Source organism: Bos mutus, chromosome 19, assembly GCF_027580195.1.
Source record: "Bos mutus isolate GX-2022 chromosome 19, NWIPB_WYAK_1.1, whole genome shotgun sequence".
Taxonomy (NCBI): Eukaryota; Metazoa; Chordata; class Mammalia; order Artiodactyla; family Bovidae; genus Bos; species Bos mutus.
This window is the reverse complement of record NC_091635.1, coordinates 61,305,977-61,312,906: the sequence shown is the minus strand read 5'-3', so window position 1 is coordinate 61,312,906 and position 6,930 is coordinate 61,305,977. Positions and strand designations below refer to the sequence as shown.

The window sequence follows — 6,930 nt, the reverse complement described above, 5'->3', positions numbered from 1 at the left end:
TAGATTATCTATCTCCTCTCTTTTGCTTGGTTTGGTGGGCATTTATCCTGTTCCTTTACCTGCTGGGTATTCCTCTGCCTCTTCATCTTGGTTATATTGCTGTGTTTGGGGTGTCCTTTCTGTATTCTGGCAGTTTGTGGAGTTCTCTTTATTGTGGAGTTTCCTCACTGTGGGTTGGGTTGAACAGGTGGCTTGTCAAGGTTTCCTGGTTAGGGAAGTTTGTGTCGAAGTTCTGGTGGGTGGAACTGGATTTCTTCTCTCTGGAGTGCAATGAAGTGTCCAGTAATGAGTTATGAGATGTCAATGGGTTTGGAGTGACTTTGGGCAGCCTGTATATTGAAGCTCAGGGCTTCCTCTGTTGCTGGAGAATTTATGTGGTATGTCTTGCTTTGGAACTTGTTGGCCCTTGGGTGGTGCTTGGTTTCAGTGTAGGTATGAAGGTGTTTGATGAGCTCCTATCAATTAATGTTCCATGGAGTCAGGAGTTCTCCGGTGTTCTCAGGATTTGGAGTTAAGCCTCCTGCCTCTGGTTTTCAGTCTTATTCTTACAGTAGCCTCAAGACTTCTCCATCTATGCATTGCTGATGATAAAACATATACTTTAACAAAGTAGACTTTGTTGCTAACCAAGACTTCTTGGGATTCTGGATGGTAAACATCTGCCTGAGAAGGTGTGCCAGTTGTACACCCAGAAAATGGAGCAGCAGGGATGGGGGAGGTGATAAGTTGCAGTGACCTATCTACTAGGTCACTAGTAGATAACATCTATAGGTTAAAGATGAATAGTTCTCCACAGTGAGGGACACCCAGAGAGGTTCACAGAGTTACATGAAGAAGAGAAGAGAGAGGAGGGAGATAGAGGTGACCAGGATGAGACAAGAGGGAATCAAAAGGGGAGAGAGCAAGCTAGCCAGTAATCACTTCCTTATGTGCGCTCCACAGTCTGGACCACTCAGATATGTTCACAGAGTTAGTTATACAGAGAAGAGAAGAGGGAGGAAGGAGACAGAGGTGTTCAGGAAGATAAATGGGGGAATCAAAAGGAGAGAGACAGATCCAGCCAGTAATCAGTTCCTTAAGTGTTCTCCATAGTCTGGAACACACAAAGAGATTCACAGAGTTGGGTAGAGAAGAGAAGGGGGAGGGAGAAGATAGAGGCGACCTGGTGGAGAAAAAGGAGAGTCCAAAGAGGGAGAGAGCAGTCAAGCCAGTAATTTCGCTCCAAAGTAAAAATGGGTACTGAAGATTGAGTTCTTAAAGATACAAAATTGATAACAAATACCAAAAAGCAAAGATTAAAAATCTAGAGTAGAGTTTGCAGTCTCAAAAATACAATATTAAAGAAAAAAAGGTCACAAAATTATAATATATATATATATATATGAAGTTTGATTTAAAAAAATAGGGTCTCTCTCTCTCTTTTTTTTTTTTTTTGCAAAGTAATAGGAGATTATGAAAATGAGAATTAAAGGAGTAATAGAGGACTTAAATTTTTTTTTTTTTAATTAAAGTATGATAATAGTAAAAATATATCTAGGACTTTCTCTGGTGTTGTGGACAGTGTGGGGTCAGTTCATTTTCAGATAGTTCTTTGATCCGGCTTATAATTCTCAAGATCTATAGGCCCCTTCTTATATAGTTGGTGCTAACTATAGGGTTTTAATCTATTGCACCTGTCACTTCCAACGCGGTTCCCTGTTTTAGCTTCTTCTGTTTGCTGGTCTCTTCCGTGTCTAATTTCCACCCTGCCACAAGGGGGCGGTGGTGGATACTTTTTTAGGCTCACTTGATCAGTCGTGCTGTGGGGAGGGAGGGACGCTGCCAACAAATAACACTGGCGTGTGCTCACAGTGTCTTGGCACACTGGGTTTGCCCCCGCTTATGGCGTGTGTGCTTTCCCTGTCTACACTGCTTAGGCTCTAGGTTGCTCTGCAGGGAACTGTCTGAGGCCAGCTCTGGGTTGTATGCACTTCCCATGTCTAAGCTGCTTAGGTTCAGGTATTCGGGTACTCCTCAGAGGTGCAGACTTGGTTGGCCCTGCGTTTTGTGCCCTTCCAGGTCCAAGCAGCTCAGGTGACCAGGTCTTTGGTGAGCATGGTCATTGCGACTTATCACCTCCCCCATCCCTGCTGCTCCATTTTCTGGGTGTACAACTGGCACACCTTCTCAGGCAGATGTTTACCATCCAGAATCCCAAGAAGTCTTGGATAGCAACAAAGTCTACTTGCAGTTTGGTAGATGATGCCTTTCTGGGGCCGTGATTGCCCCCTTCCGGCTCTGGCTGCATTCGCCTACCTGTCTCTGGAGGGGATGGGCCAGTCCACAGCCAGCTAGCTCTGCTCAGTCGTTTGTTCTGTGAGCGGGCCTGGAGGTGTCTTAGGTTAGGGCTTTTTGCGGAGTAGCTATCCCACAGTCTGATTTGCTATCTCAAGTTAGTTCCCTCAGATTGTCCTTGGGGAATTGTGCCCAGTCCTTACTCTAAGCAATGCAGCCCTCACTTCCCTGCCTAGCCCCTGCTTGCTAGTAACGGATGTGGGCATCTGCACTGCTCTCCGCTGGGAGTTACTGTTGGGCATGTAATCTGTGGGGTTTAATTATTTAATTATTTTTCCTCTGGGCTATGTTGTCCTTTGTGGTTCCAAGGCTTGCCATAGACTTGCCAGTGAGAGTGTTTCCTGGTGTTTGGAAACCTCTCTTTTGTAAGACTCCCTTCCCAGGACGGATCTTCATCCCTACATCTTTTGTCTTTCTTTTTATCTTTTATATTTTTCCTACCTCCTTTTGAAAACAATGGGCTACTTTTCTGGATGCCTGATGTCCTCTGCCAGCATTCAGAAGTTGTTTTGTGGAATTTACTCAGCGTTCAAATGTTCTTTTGATGAATTTGTGGGGGATAAAATAGTCTCCCTGTCCTATTCCTCCACCGTCTTCTGTAGTTTTCTTTTTTTGTGGCATCTTTGTCTGGTTGAAATTAGGGTGATGTTGGCCTTATAGAATGAGTTTTGAAGTTTACCTTCCTCTGGAATTTTCTGGAAAACTTTGAGTAGAATAGGTGTTAGCTCTTTGCTAAATTTTTGGTAGAATTTACCTGTGAAGCCATGTGGCCCTGGGTTTATGTTTGTCGGAAGATTTTTTTACTACCATTTCGATTTCTGTGCTTGTGATGGGTCTGTTAAGATGTTCTATTTCTTCCTGGTTCAGTTTTTTTTTTTTTTTTTTTTTTGGAACGCTTGACGAATTTGCGTGTCATCCTTGCGCAGGGGCCATGCTAATCTTCTCTGTATCGTTCCAATTTTAGTATATGTGCTGCCGAAGCGAGCACCCTGGTTCAGTTTTGAACCAGGAAGCTTATACTTTTCTAAGAAATTCTCCATTTTTCCAAGTTGTCCATTTTATTGGCATATAATTGCTGTTATAGTTTTCTAAGAATTTGTCCATGTCTTCCAAGTTGTCCATTTCTTCCAGGTTGTCAATTTTATTGGCATATGATTGCTCATAGTAGTCTTTTATGATCTTTTGTATTTCTGTGTTGTCTATTGTGATTTCTCATTCTCATTTCTAATTTTATTGATTTGACTCCTTTTTTTTTTTTTTTTTTTTTTTTCCTTGATGAATCTGGCTAACAGTTTGACTGTTTATCTTCTCAAAGAACCAGTTTTTAGTTTTGTTGATCTTTGCTTTGTTTCCTCCTCTTTTTTTTTTTTTTCCATTTATTTCTGCTCTGGTGTTAATGATTACTTGCCTTCTACTAACTTTGGAGTTCTTTTGTTCTTCTTTTTCTAGTTGCTGTAGGTGTAAACTTAGGTTGTTTATTTGATGTTTCTCTTGTTTCCTGAGGTAGGCTTGTATTGCTATGAAGCTCATTCTTTGCCCTGCTTTTACTGAATCCCATATGTTTGGGGTTTTTGTGTTTTCATTTCCATTTGTTTCTATCCCTTGAGGCTCAGACAGTATATTTACCATCTGCCTGCAATATGAGAGACCTGGGTTCAATCCCTGAGTTGGGCAGATCCCCTGGAGAAGGGAATGGCAACACACTTCAGTATTCTGGCCTGAAGAATTCCATGGACAGAGGAGCCTGGCAGGCCCCAGTCCTTGAGGGTCACAAAGAGTCAGACATGACTGAGAATCTTTCACTCGCTCACTCACTCACACATATTTTGATTTCCTTTTTGATTTCTTCCATGTGTTGTTTAGCCTCCATATGCTTGAGTTTTTAATAGCTATTTTCCCCTGTAGTTGAAAAGATGCTTGAATTGATGTTGATTTTTAAAAATTTACCAAGTCTATATCTGTGGCCCAGGATGTGATCTATCCTGGAGAATGTTCCATGAGCACTTGAGAAATAGGTGAAATTTATTGTTTGGGGGTGAAATGTCCTATAGATATCAATTAGGTCTAACTGGTCCATTGTATCATTTAAAGCTGTGTTTCCTTGCTAATTTTCTGTTTGGTAGATCTGTCCATAGGTGTGAGTGAGATATTAAAGTCCCCCACTATTATTGTGTGTTAGTGTTAATTTTCCTTTTCACACCTGTTAGCATTTGCCTTATGTATTGAGGTGCTCTTATGTTGGATGCATATATATTTATAACTGTTATATCTTCTTCTTGACTTGATCCTATGATCATTATGTAGTGTTCTTCTTTGTCTCTTACCTTGGTCTTTATTTCAAAGTCTATTTTATCTGATATGAGTATTGCTACTCCTGCTCTCTTTTGGTCTTCATTTGCATGAAATATGTTTTTCCAGCCCCTCACTTTCAGTCTGTATGTGTCCCTAAGGTTTCAGGTGGGTCTCTTGTAGACAGCATATATAGGGGTCTTATTTTTGTATCCATTTGGCCAGTCTTTGTCTTTTGGTTGGGGCATTTAACCCATTTAAATTTAAGGCAATTATTCATAAGTATGATCCCATTACCATTTACTTTTTCATTTTTGGTTTATTTTATAAACCTTTTCTGTGTTTCCTGTCTAGAGAAAATACTTTAGCATTCGTTGAGGAGCTGGTTTGGTGGTGCTGAATTCTCTCAGCTTTTGCTTGTCTATAAAGCTTTTGATTTCTCCCTCATGTGAATGAGATCCTTGCTGGGTAGAGTAATCTTGGTTGTAGGTTTTTTCTCTTCCATCACTTTATTCATGTCCTGCCATTCCCTTCAGGACTGAAGAGTTTTTATTGAAAGATCAGCTTTTATCTTTATAGGAATCCCATTGTATTTATTTATTGCTTTTCCCTTGCTGCTGTTAATATTTTCTCTTTGTGTTTAATTTTTTTAAGTTTGATTAATATGTGCCTTGGGTTGTTTCACCTTGGATTTATCCTATTCAGGATTCTCTGTGATTCTTGCACTTAGGTGGCTATTTCTTTTCCCATTTTAGGGAAGTTTTAAACTATTACCTCTTACACTATTTTCTCATGCCTTTTCTTTTTGTCTGCTTTTTCTATGACACCTATGATTCAAATGTCAGAGTGTTTAACATTGTCCCAGAGATCTCTGAAGTTGTCCCCATTTCTTTTAATTCTTTTTATGTTTTTCCTCTCTGCTTCATTTATTTCCATCATTCTATCTTCCACCTCATTTATCCTCTCTTCTGCCTCAGTTATTTTACTGTTGGTTCCCTCCAAAGTGCTTTTAATTGGTTATTACATTGTTCATTCTCTTTATTTCTTCTATGTCCTTGTTAAACATTTCTTACATTTTCTCAATCCTTATCTCTAGTCTATTTATCTGTAACTCCATTTGTTTTCAAGATTTTAGATAATTTTTTTTTTAATTTTATTTTATTTTTAAACTTTACATAATTGTATTTGTTTTGCCAAATATCAAAATGAATCCATCACAGGTATACATGTACTCCCCATCCTGAACCCTCCTCCCTCCTCCCTCCCCATACCATCCCTCTGGGTCGTCCCAGTGCACTAGCCCCAAGCATACAGTATTGTGCATTGAACCTGGACTGGCATCTCATTTCATACATGATATTTTACATGTTTCAATGCCATTCTCCCAAATCTTCCCACCTTCTCCCTCTCCCACAGAGTCCATAAGACTGTTCCATACATCAGTGTCTCTTTTGCTGTCTCGTACACCGGGTTATTGTTATCATCTTTCTAAATTCCATATATATGTGTTAGTATACTGTATTGGCGTTTTTCCTTCCTCTTACACTGTTGGTGGGAATGCAAACTAGTACAGCCACTATGGAGATCAGTGTGGAGATTCCTTAAAAAACTGGAAATAGAACTGCCTTATGATCCAGCAATCCCACTGCTGGGCATACACACTGAGGAAACCAGAAGGGAAAGAGACACGTGTACCCCAATGTTCATCGCAGCACTGTTTATAATAGCCAGGATATGGAAGCAACCTAGATAATTTTTACTATCATTATTCTGAATTATTTTCCAGGTAGACTCCCTATTTCCTCCTCTGTTGTTTGGTTTGGAGGGGTTTTTTCATGTTTTTTAACCTGCTGAATATTTCTCTTCCTTTTCATTTTGTTTAGATTGCTGTGTTTGTGGTGTGTTTTCTGCAGGCTGGAAGTTCGGGCTTACTCTTAATTGTGGAGTCTGTTCCCTGTGGATGGAGTTGGACTAGTGAACTTGTCAAGATTTCCTGGTTGGGGGAGCTTTCATCTGTATTCTGGTGGGTGGACCTGTATCTCTTCTCTCTGAAGTGCAGTGAAGTGTCCAGTAGTGAGTTCTGGGGTGTCTATAGGTTTGGCACAGCTTTGGGCAGCCTGTCTTTTAATGTTCAAAGTTGTGTTCCTGTTTTGCTGGAGAATTAGCATGGCATGTCTTCCACTGCAACTTATTGGCTCTTGAGTGGAGCCTGGTTTCAATGCTGGTATGGAGACTCTTGGGTGAACGCTTGTCTATTAATATTCCCTTGAGCTAGGATTTCCCTGATCTTCTAAAGTTCTGGAGTTA

The 6,930-nt window shown here is 40.4% G+C and overlaps 1 non-coding gene across 1 annotated transcript; it reads right to left on the bottom strand.

Moving 5' to 3' along the window:
- Positions 1-3,215: 3,215 nt before the first annotated feature.
- On the bottom strand, positions 3,216-3,322 carry LOC138984063 (U6 spliceosomal RNA). Its single transcript, XR_011461417.1, has one exon. It is a non-coding gene; the product is annotated as a U6 spliceosomal RNA (small nuclear RNA).
- Between the last annotated feature and the right edge of the window lie 3,608 nt (positions 3,323-6,930).